The 19,988-nt window shown below is 45.4% G+C and overlaps 1 long non-coding RNA gene across 1 annotated transcript in view; it reads left to right on the forward strand.

Moving 5' to 3' along the window:
- The window catches only part of LOC138452548 (uncharacterized), a 187,788-nt gene that overhangs the window by 135,807 nt on the left and 31,993 nt on the right, over positions 1–19,988 (forward strand). Inside the window, exons 2-3 of the long non-coding RNA XR_011260210.1 lie at positions 10,324–10,470; positions 18,244–18,390. This is a non-coding gene — a long non-coding RNA (uncharacterized lncRNA). The remainder of the gene's footprint in view (positions 1–10,323; positions 10,471–18,243; positions 18,391–19,988) is intronic.

Below are 19,988 nucleotides of genomic sequence, written 5' to 3' on the forward strand. Positions count from 1 at the left end.
ACTAATCTCTTAGTTAAAATAATATAATTCAATCCTATTTTAATCTAAGTAGAACTATCTCCTAACTGTCACCTGTCATTTGTAAAGCTGTCACTTGTCATTTTCTAGTTGCAAGCTGCACTTGTCTTTTTGAACTTTAAAATTTCAAATCTGAAAAACGACCTTTATTTAATCGCTCATATCTCCGTGACCGTTTGTGCTAGAGACTTGCAGTAACTTTCCCCAGAAAGCTTAGAATCGTGGCTTTCCTACGAACCTAGAACCGCATTCCTACCCCCAGTTTTGCCGAAATCGCGAAAGACGCAATCGCGAATTTTGCCGCGATTTGCAAAATTCTCAACGTGTGAAAACAGCAGTTTTCTTGCTTTCATTTGCCAAAAATTCGTTTAACCTACCAATTGCTCCTAGATCCTTGCTAAAGTGAGCCTGGACTAATATTAACTTGATTTCACTCACCCTGAACCTCCTAGAGGGAATTAAAAGCATTTTAGTATATTTTTCACTTCATTGCCAGCACATATAAAAGCATTTTGGGCTTGTGTTTAAAACTCCGATCTGTAACCTAAGCTTGCTGGGGTGAACTGAATTACATTTGATTGCATTTCTGAGAACTGTGTGCTTTCCTTCCGTTTCCCTGCATTGCATAAAGGGGGAAGGGGATTGCCAGAGAAAAGTGATTACATTGTTTTGTTGAAATCATATTGAGTATTTTCTGTATTGCATTTTCATTCAACATTACATCCATCTGAACTTATATAAAGCATTCTCTACCACCTTCTTCTTCTGTTCCTATTCACAAGTGTGCTAGTGCCAGATTCTCCGTTGTTAATCTTTATCATATCAGATTAAGTGTGATATCCAATTATTAATTTATTATAAAGTGTGATATATATTTATATTGTTTAAATTCTCAAATATACCTTTTAACTTGCAAAACAGAACTACTTCTTGGCTCAGTGGGGTCAGGGGGATTCCAAGGGAGGGGTGTTATATAGGGGTAGTCATCCAGAACGCATGAACTGGACATAAAGATATATCAATAAGGGTTTCCATTCAGTATCCCAGACTAGGCATTGACTTAGCTGTAGTGTTGAATTGAATCCTCTTACAATGTATAATGCACATAGCCAAAACATCCTCTCCTTCTTGAGCTCTAAGAACTTCAAGTCATTTTGTGAATGTGGGAATTCTAATGAGGAGTCGCAGAGAAAGCTGCAACCTAGGCCTATTTCTGAAGACATCCAGGTTGCATTTACTAATGCGAATTATGATAATCCCCCAGCAACAAAACTAATCTTCCAGGTACACTATACAGGAGGTTGGGATGATATTCTAATGGAAGATATTATAGAGGAAAGGATTATGGTATGTAAATCTTATAGAACTTGCAGCCTAAGTATTGGGCTAGTACTTTACGGCCCCTATTTGAACAGATACAAAGAGAGATCATAGTGCCTAGTTCCTGGCATAAAAGTTTCATAGTCGCAAACTATTTAAAAAAGGGAGATTGTGAATTACCAGCAAATTATAGGCCAATTGAACTAAAGGATTCCATAAGTAAAATCTTTTCTGGTATAGTTTCACAGTATCTGGAAGATTGGGTGAACATCTCCGGCACCCTATCGCCATCCCAGACAGAGTTCAGGAAGGGGATATGGACTTCTCTAAAAGGGCCCATCGTTAAAATAGTGAAAGATCAGTTAGGGGGGGGAAGAAAATGCAAAATTGTACATAGCATTTCTTTAAATCCATTCAGCAATTTGACGATATTGATAGAAACAATGTATGGAACAAACTATGGTCTTGAGGGTTGCTGCTGGGATTCTTGAAAATAATTATGCTTTTATACAGCGATACTGCAATGCAAGTGAGACTGGATATGGAAGCAAGGGTAACCCAAGAAATAGCTACCAAGACGGTCTCAGGCAGGGATGTGTGTTGGCTCCCCGCTTCCTTAACATGTATGTAAGTGATCTGGTAGAGAGATTAGCTGGAACCAGACTCTTTCCTCCAAACATCGGACATACGCACCTGGGATTCTTAGCCTTTACCAATGGTTTTCTGCTAATGGACACTACCACGATTAGATTACAACGCCAGTTGAACGCCACACACTATTAGAAAACAATCTGAAAATAAATACCACCAAAACAGCTATTCTCCCATTAAAAAAGGTAAGAAATTAGCTAGAGAAAATTGGTTTATCGATGGGTGGAAACTGGCCTCCTGCAAATTCATAACTTATTTAGGGTTTTCAATATTCAATTCTTATAATAGGGCTGAGGATGTAAGAAAATTACTTAGCAAACGTACCTCATTGGGGGCACAGATGAGGAGAATCAAACAAAATGGTTGTAAGTTCTCAATAACTCCTGCATTGACGTTCTACAAATAAAGCGTCCTCCCAGCTCTTTTATGGTGCTGAAATAGTTGAATGTCATTGAGGGGCTTGTCTGGAAAGGCTTGTTGAGTCTTCTTAAACGTACACCTCTAGTAGCAATTCGATTGGAACTAGGATTGTAATCCAAAAGCTCCATTACACTAACAAAGCAACTGAAGATATGTCATAATATCCCTTGGTTAGTTCTATGTATTGCATTTTGCAGGAGATTTTGGTAAAAGGCTCATTGACACTATTACACTCTTTTAGAGATTACTGTAATAAGGCACTATGGGAGGCCGGATGTGACAATGCTCTTTAAATTCAGGTACAATAACACATAAAATATGCACATTTGATTGGTTTAGGCAAGGTGAATGTATTCATAGGTATGTTTCCCTAAAGGAATGTGCATCAATCATCCGGAAGTACAATGCAGTCCGTAGCTACTTAATACACCTCCCAAATTCTCGGATACCTTCCACATTTATGCATTTAGACTGAACCAGTTCCACACATTAGAAATGCAGGGTCCTATAAGGGGGCCCCAAAAGGAGGAGCAAAAATTGTCACCTTTGCAAGGAGCAGGAAACTATGGAAACCTGTGTGCATGTCATTTTAAATTGCCCACAATTTCGACTATTGTCCTTAGAAATCTATGGGAAATTCGCCACATGCTTTCATTTAGTATCTCATTTTTTTAACCAGAATAGTTTGGTTGCGACTGCTGTTTGGTGACAACCATACGCTTATTATGGTATTGATGTATTTCATCAAGTCCATATTCCAGGAGTGGGGAGAGAGCTGGCCTTTTGGGAAGTCTGTCATGAAAAAGAGATTAAGATCCATGTTATGTATTGCTTTTTTGGGATCCATATTGCATTATGCATTGATCGATAGAAGTACCTGGAATGTGCTGTGAGTCTATACATGTATTGTATTAGTTGTAATGGATGGTAATGAATATACAGTAAAGATTGGACCAAGCATAGATTTGGTGGAAGTTTTAAGGAACACAGTGTGAAATGTTATATGTATTGTAGGAATTGTAATGCATTTTAATGAAATACATGTGTTTTTATTGTATCAAACAATATGTTGTAGAAAGGTTTTTGTATTTAAAACATACAAATAAAATAAAAAATGATGTATGCTTCCTCTAGTGATATTCATGGCTATTAATGATAAAACTACATTGTGTGTATGACTCCAATCGTTGATTGCTTATTCAAGAAACAAGTGAAGGCTCTCTGCCATATTTAGGCCTTTTGGTTTTATCGTGTTTAATTGCATCGCATAGGTTGGCTTTGGTTGCATTAATGCACTTTGCTGTGCTTGCAATTGTTGATATTGAACATTCCAAGAATGCCTTTTTTGCCAGCAATTTACAAAAATTAGCAACAGTGCCAGAGGCGACAGCCACCCAGTTTGATAGGAATGCAGCCCGGTAAAATCAGCCTACAAACACTGCCTCATCACCCCAGGATTCAACAGGAAAAGAGCTGATGGAGCGAGTTTCCTTGCCTGGGCACCTGTCCTTTGGAATGATCTCCCCCTCCACCTGCGAGATGAAGCATCATACATTACCTTCAGGAAAAACCTGAAAGCCCACCTCTTCAATTAACTTGCATTCCCTTCTTGGTCCCTCTTCCCATTCATCCTGTGTAACCGGCGCCTAGATGCCTCAGGCTTTGTGTACTCTTATAAATGTACCAAATAAATAAATAAAGACATTTGAAGGTTTAAGCCCCCTTTCTTCACAGTCTTACGGCTGGCGGAAACCTGTTTGTCTTCTTGATGTTTGGAAGAAAAAAGCATCACTTTTGTACACTTTCCCTCCTCTTCCCATGTTGCACCTCTTCCCTAGACACATATCAGAGCTGCAATGCAAAGGGAAAAATGGCTTGCGCACCACTGTCAGAGCAATTCCCACTCTCTCTACTGAACTCCACCCCTTCATTAACCTCGCCACCATGTGAGCAATGGCCACCAAAGTGAGGCTATCTCTACTAGACCTCTGCTCATTTACAAACCCCCTAGAGGAAGGCTCTCTCAACTAACTTCTCTCCATTCATTGCCCTCACCACTGAGGGGCAATAACTACAAACGGTAACCTTTCTCTATTAACCTCCGTGCATTCCTACACTTCACCACGAAGGGGGAAATGACCAGCAAAGGGAAGATCTCCTCTGAACTCCTCCTCATCGTAAATCTCAGCAGTGATGGAGCAATGGCCACCAGAAGAAAGCATCCATACTAACATCTGCCTTTTCATATCCCGGGGTAATAAATTCTGCCCATTCATAGCCCTCGCCACTGAGTGGCAATGACCTCTACAGAGAAGCCCCTCTACTAAACTCTGCCCCTACTAAACTATGCCCTTTCATAGCCCTTGCCACTGAGGGGCAATGACTATTAGAGAACCGATCCCTCTACTAAACTCTGCACATTCATAGTCCTTGCCACTGAGGGGTATTGTCCACCAGAGAGAAACTCCCTCTACTAAACTCTGGCCATTCATAACCCTCGCCACTGAGGGGCAATGACCTCTACTAAACTCTGCCCATTCATAGCCCTCGCCACTGATGGGTATTGTCCACTAGAGAGAAACTCCCTCTACTAAACTTTGGCCATTCATAGCCCTCGCCACTGAGGGTCAATGACCACTAGAGAGAAGCTCCCTCTATTAAACTCTGCCCATTCATATCCCTTACTGCTCAGGGGCAATGACCACTAGAGATAATCTGCCTCTACTAACTCTGCCCGTTCGCAGCCCTTGCCAATGAGGGGCAATGACCTCTGGAGAGAAGCTACCTCTACTAAACTCTGCCCATGCGTAGGTCTCACCCCTGAGGGGCATTGGCCACTAGAGATAATCTGCCTCTACCAACTCTGCCCCTCACCACTGAGGGGCAATGACCTCTAGAGAGAAGCTCCCTCTACTAAACTATGCCCTTTCATAGCCCTTGCCACTGAGGGGCAATGACTACTAGAGAACCGATCCCTCTCCTAAACTCTGCACGTTCATAGCCCTTGCCACTGAGGGGTATTGTCCACTAGAGAGAAGCTCCCTCTACTAAACTATGCCCTTTCATAGCCCTTGCCACTGAGGGGCAATGACTACTAGAGAACCGATCCCTCTACTAAACTCTGGCCATTCATAGCCCTCGCCACTGAGGGGCAGTGACCTCTACTAAACTCTGCCCATTTGTATCCCTCACCACTCCGGGGCATGACCACTAGAGAGAAGCTCCCTCTACTAAACACTGCCGATTCGCATCCCTCATCACTGAGGGGCAATGACCACTAGAGAGAAGCTCCCTCTACTAAACTCTGCTCAATCATACCCCTCGCCATTGAGGTCCCTCACCATTAGCGGTAGGCTCGCTCTACTAACATCTGCCCATGCGCAAGCCCTCACCACTGAGGAGCAATGACCTGTAGAGAGAAACTCCCTCTACTAAACTTTGTCCATTTGTAGCCCTCGCCACTGAGGGGCATTGACCACTAGAGAGAAACTCCCTCTACTAAACTCTGGCCAGTCATAGTCATCGCCATTGAGGGACAATGACCTCTAGAGAGAAACTTCTTCTACTAAATGCTGCCCATTCGTATCCCTCACCACTCCGGGGCAATGACCACTAGAGAGAAGATCCTTCTACTAAACACTGCCCATTCGCATCCCTCATCACTGAGGGTCAATGACCACTAGAGAGAAGCTCCCTCTAATAAACTCTGCCCATTCTTAGCCCTTGCCACTGAGGGGCAATGACCACTGGAGAGAGGCTCCCTCTACTAAACTCTGGCCATTCATAGCCCTCACCACTGAGGGGCAATGACCTCTACTAAACTCTGCCCATTCATAGCCCTCCCCACTGAGGGGCAATGACCTCTAGAGAGAAGCTCCCTCTACTAAACTATGCCCTTTCATAGCCCTTGCCACTGAGGGGCAATGACTACTAGAGAACCGATCCTTCTACTAAGCTCTGCACGTTCGTAGCCCTTGCCACTGAGGGGTATTGCCCACTAGAGAGAAAATCCCTCTACTAAACTCTGGCCATTCATAGCCCACACCACTGAGGGGCAATGACCTCTAGAGAGATGCTCCCTCCACTAAACTCTGCCCATTCGTATCCCTCACCACTCCGGGGCATGACCACTAGAGAGAAGCAGCCTCTACTAAACACTGCCCATTTGCATCCCTCATCACTGAGGGGCAATGACCACTAGAGAGAAGCTCCCTCTACTAAACTCTGCTCAATCATAGCCCTCGCCATTGAGGTCCCTCACCATTAGCGGTAGGCTCGCTCTACTAACATCTGCCCATTCGCAGCCCTCACCACTGAGGAGCAATGACCTGTAGAGAGAAGCTCCCTCTACTAAACTCTGTCCATTTGTATCCCTCGCCACTGAGGGGCATTGACCACTAGAGAGAAACTCCCTCTACTAAACTCTGGCCAGTCATAGTCCTCGCCATTGAGGGTCAATGACCTCTAGAGAGAAACTCCCTCTACTAAACGCGGCCCATTCGTATCTCTCACCACTCCGGGGCAATGACCACTAGAGAGAAGATCCCTCTACTAAACACTGCCCATTCGCATCCCTCATCACTGAGCGTCAATGACCACTAGAGAGAAGCTCCCTCTAATAAACTCTGCCCATTCTTAGCCCTTGCCACTGAGGGGCAATGACCACTAGAGAGAGGCTCCCTCTACTAAACTCTGCCCATTCATAGCCCTCACCACTGAGGGGGCAATGACCGCTAGAGAGATGTTCCCTCTAATAGACTCTGCCCATTAATATCCCTTGCCACTGAGGGGCAATGACCACTAGAGGGAAGCTCCCTCTACTAAACTCTGCCCATTCGTATCCCTCACCACTCCGGGGCATGGCCACTAGAGAGAAGCTCTCTCTACTGAACAATGCCCATTCGCATCCCTCATCACTGAGGGGCAAAGACCTCTAGAAAGAAGCTCCCTCTACTAAACTCTGCTCATTCGTATCCCACACCACTCAGGGGCAATGACCACTAGAGATAATCTGCCTCTACTAACTCTGCCCATTCGCAGCCCTCACCACTGAGAGGCAATGACCTATCGAGAGAAGCTCCCTCTACTAAACTCTGCCCATTCTTATCCCACACCACTCAGGGGCAATGACCACTAGAGATATTCTGCCTTTACTAACACTGCCCATTCGCAGCCCTCACCACTGAGGAGCAATGACCTGTAGAGAGAAGCTTCCTCTATTAAACTCTGCCCATTCGTAGCTCTCGCCACTGAGTGACATTGGCCACTCAGAGAAACTCCCTCTACTAAACTCTATCCATTCATAGCCCTCGCCACTGAGGGGCAATGACCTCTAAAGAGAAGCTCCCTCTACTAAACACTGCCCATTCATAACCCTCACCACTGAGGGGTAATGGCCTCTAGAGAGAAGCTCCCTCTACTAAACACTGCCCATTTGCATCCCTCATCACTGAGGGGCAATGACCACTAGAGAGAAGCTCCCTCTATTAAACTCTGCCCATTCGTATCCCTTCTTGCTCAGGGGCAATGACCACTAGAGATAATGTGCCTCTACTAACTTTACCCGTTCGCAGCCCTTGCCAATGAGGGGTAATGACCTCTAGAGAGAAGCTACCTCTACTAAACTCTGCCCATGCGTAGGCCTCACCCCTGAGGGGCATTGGCCACTAGAGATAATCTGCCTCTACCAACTCTGCCCCTCACCACTGAGTGGCAATGACCTCTAGAGAGAAGCTCCCTCTACTAAACTATGCCCTTTCATAGACCTTGCCACTGAGGGGCAATGACTACTAGAGAACCGATCCCTCTCCTAAACTCTGCACGTTCATAGCCCTCGCCACTGAGGGGTATTGTCCACTAGAGAGAAGCTCCCTCTACTAAACTATGCCCTTTCATAGCCCTTGCCACTGAGGGGCAATGACTACTAGAGAACCGATCCCTCAACTAAACTCTGGCCATTCATAGCCCTCGCCACTGAGGGGCAGTGACCTCTACTAAACTCTGCCCATCCATAGCCCTGCCACTGAGGGGCAATGACCTCTAGAGGGATGCTCCCTCTACTAAACTCTGCCCATTCGTATCCCTCACCACTCCGGGGCATGACCACTAGAGAGAAGCTCCCTCTACTAAACACTGCCCATTTGCATCCCTCGCCATTTGCATCCCTCGCCATTGAGGTCCCTCACCATTAGCGGTAGGCTCGCTCTACTAACTTCTGCCCATTCGCAAGCCCTCACCACTGAGGAGCAATGACCTGTAGAGAGAAACTCCCTCTACTAAACTCTGTCCATTTGTAGCCCTCGCCACTGAGGGGCATTGACCACTAGAGAGAAACTCCCTCTACTAAACTCTGGCCAGTCATAGTCCTCGCCATTGAGGGACAATGACCTCTAGAGAGAAACTCCCTCTACTAAACGCTGCCCATTCGTATCCCTCACCACTCCGGGGCAATGACCACTAGAGAGAAGATCCCTCTACTAAACACTGCCCATTCGCATCCCTCATCACTGAGGGTCAATGACCACTAGAGAGAAGCTCCCTCTAATAAACTCTGCCCATTCTTAGCCCTTGCCACTGAGGGGCAATGACCACTAGAGAGAGGCTCCCTCTACTAAACTCTGGCCATTCATAGCCCTCACCACTGAGGGGCAATGACCTCTACTAAACTCTGCCCGTTCATAGCCCTCGCCACTGAGGGGCAATGACCTCTAGAGAGAAGCTCCCTCTAATAAACTCTGCCCATTCTTAGCCCTTGCCACTGAGGGCCAATGACCACTAGAGAGAGGCTCCGTCTACTAAACTCTGCCCATTCATAGCCATCACCACTGAGGGGGCAATGACCACTAGAGAGATGTTCCCTCTACTAAACTCTGCCCATAATTATCCATTGCCACTGAGGGGCAATGACCACTAGAGAGAAGCTCCCTCTACCAAACTCTGCCCAATCGTTGCCCTCACTCACAACCATCGCCACTGAGGGAGCAAAGATCACCAGAGGGATGGTCTTTCTATTAAACCCTGCCCATTCATAATGTTACACTGACGGCCACTCTCATAACTCTGTGTAGCCCTCCATAACCTGCAGCAGTGACAGTGCAAGCGCATATCGGGCCACTTGGCCAATCTGTGTAGTCTGGAACATTGGGTATTTGTTATAACCGGTGGACAGTGTCCGAGCTGTTATTAGTTTTTGTCTATAACGGCAGTGTAGACCTAGCGTGGGGGTCGTGGGGGCTGCCTTAAAAGTAATGCAGTAACATTACAAATTTGTGCTATTTTAAAATACCATCTCTATTTGCAACATGCCTGATATGGGCCAGTCAGAATTACCAGGTAAGTGCTGCATGCAGTAATTTACACCATATTATGAATTCAAATACCTCATATTTCAGCACCATTATTTACCACCAACTAGGAGGTAGTTGTAAACATTGTAAAAACTGGCCAAGTGTTTGCTAAACTTAATTTCCTGAACTGAAGGGAAGTGCAGGTAACTGCTTCACTTCACTGCATGCAATGATGCCCACCTCATCACCACCTTTGCCATGAAAAGCACAAAAGGGTCATCATAACAATTTAGTGTTTTTAAGAAAACCAACAGCCCTATAAACTTGGACTGAGAGGGATGCATTTCATCCTGAAAAGAAGGGTGGAAATGAATGAAAACAATCAGAACACAAATCCCTTTGGATTACCCGGAAGTAATGCTGCAGTATTTCTGGATTCCATATTTTATCGCGTCTACTTGGTGGATTTTTAAGAACTAGGCAGGTTTGCAGACATACTATATGCTGTAATTTCAATGACCCCATGCCGTGTTTTCATATGGGAAGCCAGCTGACTTTCAATGTGGTTTCTACTTATACTTTTATCTCATGAGAGGGCAGAGTTTGACAAATGTGCATCTTTTCCCAGTTGAACCGAAACCAGGAGAGTGCCCAGAAGACACCATCAGGTGCATCATGGCTGAACCTGACCAGTGCCAGACCGACAGAAACTGCCCCGGGGATGAGAAGTGCTGCCACTTCCAGTGCGGCTTAAAGTGCAAGAACACGACAGCAGGTACCGGTAATGTCTGGCTGTGAAATATATGGCCACACTTAGCTAACACGTTTTCTTTCAAGCTGGGACAGGTCTTTTCAAAAGACAGGGATCTCTTCAATAAAAAAAAACACTGCACAAAAATAATGTGAAGTCTGCTGAATTTCACCTATAAGTTCTCTCGGTCACTAGTCCTAGAGGAACTCATTTGCATGAATTCTGAATTACACAAATATTGGTGGCTTTGTTCATACCGGGCTGGCTCGCTTTGCTTAGCTCTTCTATGGGTGGCGGTTCGTGGCACTCAACCCATCATGGATAAACCACAGAACTCAACAGTGAATTGAAACACCAGTGACCACATTGCAATAGAAAACCCAGCAGATTCGTGATTCTCTGCAGACATCAAGGGGCAGAGATTGTGACAGAAACACACGGGCGCACGAGCATCATTTAGTAATAGCCACTGCCCCTATTTTCCTGCTTTCATTTACTTATTAACGTCTTTGAAAGGTATGAAGACTGCATTGAATTGAAACAGCACACTGTACAGAAAAACGTATAAGAAATAATGGAATCGACACATAATTAACATTAGCACCCTGGCTGGGTGAAACAGCCAATCAGGTGTCTAGGAACACAGGCTTGAACTGCCGGTACAAGTCTGTGTTCCAAGCTGCCTGATGGCCGGCTTCCCTGCCGCCTTCTTCCCCTCACCCCCTGAGTGCCGCTGCAGCGCAGAAGGGCCACCATGGACCATGCAAGGGAAGAGGGGCTCAGTATAGAGGCCTGCCTTCTCTTTCTATGGTAGCCATCTTGGAATGTCTCCCGGTGTAGGACCGCTTTGGCAACACAGTGTGCTAACGGCCTTCATCCCTCGTTACAGGGGCTGGAACAGGGGATAACAGCCCAGAGTCCTCATTTTCCTCCCTCACTTCACTCTGGATGATAACTTGGGCTGCCAGGCCTTTATGCCCAGTTCCAGCCCCTGGAATGGGTGATGAATGCCACAAAATGAACAAGTCCCTGGATAAATAAGCAGGACAGCAGGATTTACCCCGATGGCAAACTGCAAAGCCAGTTTTTTTTAGAGACTTTCTAGCTATGAATCAATCAAATTGGCTTTATTTTGGCTGTACACCACGAAAGCAGAAAAAACTATTACAAAATCAAATACATAAAAACACACAGCAAGTTCCTTGCATGATTTCATTTACTTGAGCTAATTATCGTTTTATATACAAAATATTAATAGCTACGTTTCCAGCATCATGAGTCATAAGCTTTTGAAAAAGGCTACGTATAGGCAAGCCTACTAGGCAGGCCACTCTTTATACATACACAGAAAAAGCTCCTCAACTAAAAGGCCTAATATTTAGTTAAATGTCCATTGCGCCACCACCGAGACCAATTCTTGCGACTGCGGTTAAACGCGTTACAAACAAATTAAATGAGATGGTTAAGAAAAGATCTGGAATAAATAAACGCCTTATGCAGACACTGCAAAAAAGACACGGAATCACTCTACCACCTGATCAGAAATTGTGACGCAATCCTGACCCAAAGGTCTTTTTACTTGGGTTTTTGCTTTCCAACAAACAGAAACAACGAGGAATGGTGGTCGCGTGTGATATCAGGTCATAATATAAAAATAACCTGTGCGTTAATTGACTTTCTAGACGTAATTCTGAAAGAATCATAGAAGACTCTGATGCAGACTTAGATAAGTAAGAAACAATGCGAATTGGAATAACTCTGCTACTAAAGATGAATGTGATTGGATGAAGATGCTGTGATAAAAGTTTGTATAAACTATAGATCACAATAAAAAAAACTAAAAATAAGAAAAAAAGGCCTAATGAACTACAAATTATTTGAGAAACTCCCTTGTTTTAAGGGCAGCAAATAAAAACGTAGAAACATCATTAAAACAACAATGTTCTGAGCATGTTTTCATAACTATGAGAGCCTCTCGTCTGGTATTGGTCCCACATAAGCTTAATAACGGCTTCAGCCCCTTCCATCCATCCCAGCGTTTTATACAATGGACCAGAGAGCATGAAATGCAACTCATCTTCCACTAGAGGGGGGGCGTGCTGGACAGAAAGCAGTCGATCCCTTCCTCCAATGTCTCATGACTTTGGCAAGGGGGCGATACCCAGGCAAGTGTTGGTATACAGAGATTCTTCCTAATTCCCACTGGGTAGTCCAGGTATAGCTCCATTGCCCAATGGGTTTTAAACACCAGCTAGTTGACAACCGGCCAGAGTAGCAGTTATCCAGTTTTCTCCCCATAGCCCAGTCATAGAATTTCCCTTTGAAATCTGTGTTGGACCATGGGTTGATGTTAGAATGATTGAACCACTGAGCCTCTAAATCCAACACCGCAAGCAGATGTTGAACATGTTTTATCCACAGTAAGGATTTTGTACCATCCATGGCCAAAACATCTGCAAGACCCTCTCTGTATGAAGCAAGTTCATCCAGAGTCCCAAACCTGAGCCAATATAGCAAGGGTTTCATCATCACCTCATATTTGATTCCAACATGCCCTACTTTGAGGGCCAAAGGTGAACATGGTGCACTACCTGGAAGCCCCAGAGACGCTATATACATTTGTTTTCTGCTTTCTGCAGAGAGACAAATGATGTGTGGCCCCATCGTTCTGCTCTATAAACTATAGCCGGAATAGCTTGGGTCCTATATACCATCATGGCCGAGGAGATAGATCTACCTCCAAAGCTAACCCAGAAGGCAGCCACTGGCCCAGCTTGTCTGGCTGTTATTAGACTGCTCTTTTCAATCTGTTTATCAAAACATCTGCAATCAGATGACGATTGAGAGCTTTTGCGAACAGGAGAAAACAGAAATGATCAGCAGAGGGTTGAAAATGGGGACATGCATTTGAAGTTGATTGCAGCTCATCGCTCTCGTCAGACTGTCGAAATCCATATTTTGAAGGCCAAGAAGACGCCTGCACTGCTGTCATGGCTATGCTATGAGCAAAGGCCAAGACGCCTGCACTGCTGTCATGGCTATGCTAAGAGCAAAGGCCAAGACGTCTGCACTGCTGGCATGGCTATGCTATGAGCAAAGGCCAAGATGCCTGCACTGCTATCATGGCTATGCTATGAGCAGGATAGGAATCCTTGAAGGAGATCCTGGAATCGACAGAGATAATCAGGCTGTATTTGGTCATCTGAGTCTTGATGGCATTTGTTGCTCCGGGAATAAACACACCATCAGCGGAGCTAAAGGGGATTTGTGAAGACCTCTAGAGATGGGTTAGTGATGAAAGATCAGAAGGACACAGCCAACAAATGAGAATCAGCAACGTGGCCTAGGGTTATGATAGCTTTGAGGGATTATAGTTCAAATGATCAGATTAAACTAGAGGTGCAACGTATGTTTAAGATAGATCATTAGTCCCCGGAGAAAGGGGGTGGCAACCTCCTAGCCAATGAGGAGGCTCATAACGGGATCCTTACTACACAGGGAAAGACCCCGCTCCAAGCCTGCTCAGAGCGGGAGGCAGCGGTCTTCCCTCATCGGGAATCAGGCAAGTGCAGTCTCCCTGCACCCACTTCCCTCCACCCCACCTTTCCTCATATTTAAGCCTTCCCCAATTTACCTTGTGCTGCATTATCCCTCGCTGGAGCTGGGAACAGTGGTATTCCTGGCGCATCTCTGCATCGCAAATGGCCGCCATGGCAAGGGAAAAGGGACAATTTGTAGTCCCTTCATCCCATTCCCTGGTAGCCATTTTCTTTGTTTACTTTTTTAAAATAATGTTTTAATTGCTGCCAAGGAAAGGGAGAAGGGACTACATGCAGTCCCTTCTCCCCAATCCATGGAGACCATTTGCTTTGCTTTTTTTTCTCGAGTTGAGAAACAGTTCACACAACATGTCTCAACTCGAGAAAAATACTATTAGTACTCTGGTATAACAGGCCAGGGTACTAATAGCAATAGAACCCTCAGAGGGGGGGACGTTACCCATCTGGTATTGCCTCAGGCTTACATTAAATCCCTTGCTTCGCTCAGGCTTGTCACTGATCGCCCGGGGCATTACCAGACCAGTAATGACCCCCTCCTCGGGTTCTATTTCTTAAGTGGACCGGTTGGGGACCTCTTTTTTGCTACCACTCTTACAACTGATTCTGTAAACGCAATGATTTGTGATTGTTTGTTTTATTAGTTGGGTGTTTTCCTCATCATGAGCATTATGTATTTCGATGTTTTCAATAATGATAGTTTGAAAAAGATACAATAGTGAAGTCTTTGAGTGGCGAAGGGCAGTCTGATATCACTTCCTGTGATACCCTTCTTGTGATGCCTTTGAGTGGTCAAGGGCAGTCTGATGTCCATTTCTGTGTTGCCCTTCTTGCAATGCCTTTGTGTGCTCAAGGGCAGTCTGATGTAATTTTCTGTGATACCCTTCTTGTGATGCCTTTGAGTGGTCAAGGACAGTCTGATGTCACTTCCTGTGATACCCTTCTTGTGATGCCTTTGAGTGGTCAAGGACAGTCTGATGTCACTTCCTGTCATACCCTTCTTGGGATGCCTTTGAGTGGTCAAGGACAGTCTGATGTCACTTCCTGTGATACCCTTCTTGTGATGCCTTTGAGCGGTGATGGGCAGTCTGATATCACTTCCTGTGATACCCTTCTTGTGATGCCTTTGAGTGGTCAAGGGCAGTCTGATGTCCATTTCTGTGTTGCCCTTCTTGCAATGCCTTTGTGTGCTCAAGGGCAGTCTGATGTCACTTGCTGTGATACCCTCCGTGTGATGCCTTTGAGTGGTCAAGGACAGTCTGATGTCATTTCCTGTGATACCCTTCTTGTGATGCCTTGGAGTGGGCAAGGACAGTCTGATGTCATTTCCTGTGATACCCTTCTTGTGATGCCTTTGAGTGGTCAAGGGCAGTCTGATGTCCATTTCTGTGTTGCCCTTCTTGCAATGCCTTTGTGTGCTCAAGGGCAGTCTGATGTCATTTCCTGTGATACCCTTCTTGTGATGCCTTGGAGTGGTCAAGGACAGTCTGATGTCACTTCCTTTGATACCCTTCTTGTGATGCCTTTGAGTGGTCAAGGACAGTCTGATGTCCCTTCCTGTCATACCCTTCTTGTGATGCCTTTGAGTGGTAAAGGACAGTCTGATGTCACTTCCTGTGATACCCTTCTTGTGATGCCTTTGAATGGTCAAGGGCAGTCTGATGTCCATTTCTGTGTTGCCCTTCTTGCAATGCCTTTGTGTGCTCAAGGGCAGTCTGATGTCACTTGCTGTGATACCCTTCTTGTGATGCCTTTGAGTGGTCAAGGACAGCCTGATGTCACTTCCTGTGATACCCTTCTTGTGATGCCTTTGAGTGGTCAGGGACAGTCTGATGTCACTTCCTGTGATACCCTTCTTGTGATTCCTTTGAGTGGTGAAGGGCAGTCTGATGTCACTTTCTGTGATGCCCTTCTTGTGGTGCCTCTGAGTGGTGAAGGGCAGTCTGATGTCACCTCCTGTGATGCCCTTCTTGTGATGCCCTTGAGTGGTGAAGGGCAGTCTGATGTCACTTCCTGTGATACCCTTCTTGTGATGCCTTTGAGTGGTCAGGGACAGTCTGATGTCACTTCCTGTGATACCCTTCTTGTGATTCCTTTGAGTGGTGAAGGGCAGTCTGATGTCACTTTCTGTGATGCCCTTCTTGTGGTGCCTCTGAGTGGTGAAGGGCAGTGCTGTGTAACTTCCTCTGACATAGACATGCAAATTCCACTGATGTTTTGTAGATGCCAGCTGCACTTTGACTCACATCTGGGATGTCTTCAAGTGACTGATGACAGTGACTTAAGGGTCAAGGTTAGGAGGGATGTCACTTGCTCTACCCCTTTGCATTGTGGCGAATGGCACCACAGCAGAGCCAGGCGAGAAATGTCTTAATAGGTACATGTCTATGCAACACAGTGACAAGGTCCTCCACCTCTGGGGTCCTGGAGATTGGCAAATAGTGATAGGGATAAATTATAAGGTGGATCTCTGGGGTGCACTGTGATGCTTGCATAAAGGACAGGTTTGACCCGAGAGTGTGCATTTTAAGCTGTGATGTGCACTGAAGGTCTTTTCATATGAACACAGTTCAGTGGGAGGTAAAGCTCCAGTTCAGTGGCACTAGGACCTCACCATTGCTGCCTTATGGCATTTGTATCCCCTTCAGTCACAGGGTTTTCTAATCTGGCTCAAACTTTACTACAACAAAAACTGGTCAATGTCCAAAAGACGATTACATATATGTTCCTATCTTGTCCACTTCAGGACCCTATAATCATGCTGGATACAGCTCATGGCTGAAAAGCCAGTAGTCTCCAGAACATGGCTTTATACGTCTGTTGTGTCCTGCTCATGGGTGTGCAATCATGTTTGGTAAAGCTCATGTTGACAAAATAACGCTGTGCCCACCTGACAGCTATATAACCATGTTGTGTCAGCTCAAATCTGCATAATGCTGTTACATGCTAAGGGATGCATTTAGTGCAAGCTGGTGCTGTTACATGCTATGGGCATATTTAGTGCAACCTGGTGATGTTACATGCTATGGGCTTATTTAGTACAAGCTGGTGATGTTACATGCTATGGGCATATTTAGTGCAAGCTGGTGATGTTACATGCTATGGGCATATTTAGTGCAAGCTGGTGATGTTACATGCTATGGGCGTATTTAGTGCAAGCTGGTGGTGTTACATGCTATGGGCGTATTTAGTGCAAGCTGGTGGTGTTACATGCTATCAGCTTATTTAGTGCAAGCTGGTGATGTTACATGCTAAGGGAGTATTTAGTGCAAGCTAGTGGTGCTACATGCTATGGGTGTATTTAGTGCAAGCTAGTGGTGCTACATGCTATGGGCGTATTTAGTGCAAGCTGGTGGTGTTACATGCTAAGGGAGTAATTACTGCAAGCTGGCGACCTCTGCATGCAATGGAATGGCAGTATGATGGGTCCTGGGGATCCTGAAAGCTTATCTTGATTAGATATATTACTTCACATACAGAGGCTAATGCCATGGCACTCTCTTTGTAGGGCATGCGTCATCCTGTTGGTAAGAAGGAGCTCAAGGGTGATTGAGGGGTCATGTTACTGTATCCAGGCAACATGGCACCTTATGGAAACTCATGGCATTAGCAGGAGGCTTTCCAGATTCCCAAATGCCAGTGTTAGCCTTTGATGGCGCAAGATGCCCTACTTGTGTCTGGACAAACTTCCAATGAAACCCCTGGAGACTCCTTAAAACTGAATCGCAGAGTTCATTAAGAACAATCAAAGTCAATTCCCCACCTGCACCTCACTGCATTCCCTCAGCAGAAGCCCTTGTTACTGGTTCCATATCAGTGAAAAAGTAATCCATTATGTCCAGTCTCGGGCTTTAAGCCATGTTCTTCATCAGACTTTCTCACGTCCCTGCTTACATTACTGTTCCATCAAGCATCTTTCCCTGTTGAAATGATGAGCAGGAGAGGATGGTACTTACAGAAGCGGATGGCACTGACAGGAGAGGATGGCACTGACATGTTCTTACTGACGCTCCGGGAATGATCCCGGGAAAGACTCCAGACGAAATCTCTAATGGCCGCCACTGTCTCCAGAAAGTGCATTCTAACTATGACAAAGTAGACAACTCTGTCACGTGTGGTTGCAATGCACTTGCACATTACAGTAGAAATATTTACATGTTCACTACTAGTACTTAGTTGATAATAATAATATTTTATGACATGAGTGTACCGAGTTTAACAAATCTATAACTTTTCCCAGTGAAACCGAAACCAGGAGAGTGCCCACCAGACTACTTCAGATGCAAAGCTCCTGAACCTGACCAGTGCCAGATCGACCGCAACTGCACCGGGGATCTGAAGTGCTGCTTTTTCCAATGCGGCTTCAAGTGCAAGCCCCCAGCAGCAGGTACCGGTAATGGCTGGCTGTGAAATATGAGGCCACACTTAACTAACACGTTTTCTTTCAAGCAGGGGAAAGAGGCGAGGGTCTAGCAGATAACTCCACAAATCATATACAAATAATGTGAAATCTGGTGATTTGCTTCCATAATCTCTCCCCTCTCTCTAGTCCTATGAACTCTGAAACATTTGCCGAAAACTTCTTCTCAAACTTCTTTTGAGATTCGGGCAAAAATGTTTGAGAAGTCCAACCAGCAGGTTATCTACTAAGTGTGTGCTTCCGAGGAATGGCATCAGTGGGTAGAAGGTACTGGGGAGGTAGGAGATCGGTGGCAGGTGCAGGAACAGGGGATGGATTCGAATTGGAACTGGACCCCGGGTCATCGAATTCAATGAAAAGCTGAAGAAGGAGACTGCAGTTTGCAAAAAAGCTATTCCATGATGTCCGCCATAAAAAACAGGAAACTCCAGAGAGAGCATATTCCTTCTCTCATTGCAGAGCTGCCTGTTCAGGGGAAGAGGGAGGGCACACCTGAGGAAAATAGCACTTGCGCTCCCCACTCTGTAGAATTTGTGAATTGTAATCTGTTGCCACTATCAGTCAATGGGACCTCTACTACCTCAGAAAGCAGGTCACATCAATGGGGAATTCTGACCCTCACAAAGCATTCTGTGTGAGAGGAGCTGCCTCACTCCAGGATTTTCTGGGCTCTCTTCTCATGATTGCCACTCAGGCTAGTCACTAGTCTAAGGGGCCTGTGCATCCTGCTGCGTGCGTCCAATTCAAATAAACATTTTACAAAGCACCTCATGGAATTCCAATTGTACAGGTTTTTTAATCGTATCAGCGTCCATGCTGTGCCGCTTTTCTGTGGTGCAGATGGTAATCCCCGGCAGGTGAGTGAAGCCGACGGGTAATGGCACCACACTGCCCTTGGTAAATGCCCTTACTCTAGCTGGAGGTGGTTCCCTGGTGAGAAACTTCTCTTGCCTGTCCTAATGGCCCCTTTGTGCAATAGTTCCCCTGGAAAGTTCACTTATTTATTGACAAAGCATAAAATGAACTGTTACCAATACCACAGGCTATATACTTTAAGCCGATCTATCAAAATATCTGACACACATTTTTATTTCTCTGATCTGAGCCTTTCTATTTTGTAAAAATGTGCATTTACTTTAACCGGGGTGCGTCTTTTTGCAATGCATTACCCCACTCTTAAAGCTTTTATATGTAATATTGTGCTTGGCCCTATATAGGGGGCACTTACTTAGGGAGCAACATAGCGGTATGGGATGTTGGATGAGCGTTACAGCAGCAATGTAAGACGGCTTCAGGGAAGACCTATTCTACTGTAGATCCGGGGGGTCCTGCTCCATAGAGGTCCCAGCTGAGGATCCTTGATATTCCCGAAGTTCTTCCTCGAGACGGGCCTTGAGATTTATCCTGAACATCAAGAGCATTGGTGCCACCCCAACAGTGCCACCGGGAGAGTGGTTCAGCGGGCAGGTGCATCCCAAGAACATGCTTGTTTTTTCTTTACGTGCCAGCCTCGTCCTGAGCCTTGCTATAGTCTAACTGCTGACGGTGCAGGTGAAGAGGGTTTA

The sequence above is a fragment of the Ambystoma mexicanum genome, chromosome 4p, assembly GCF_040938575.1.
Source record: "Ambystoma mexicanum isolate Mex_15411 chromosome 4p, UKY_AmexF1_1, whole genome shotgun sequence".
Lineage (NCBI taxonomy): Eukaryota > Metazoa > Chordata > Amphibia > Caudata > Ambystomatidae > Ambystoma > Ambystoma mexicanum.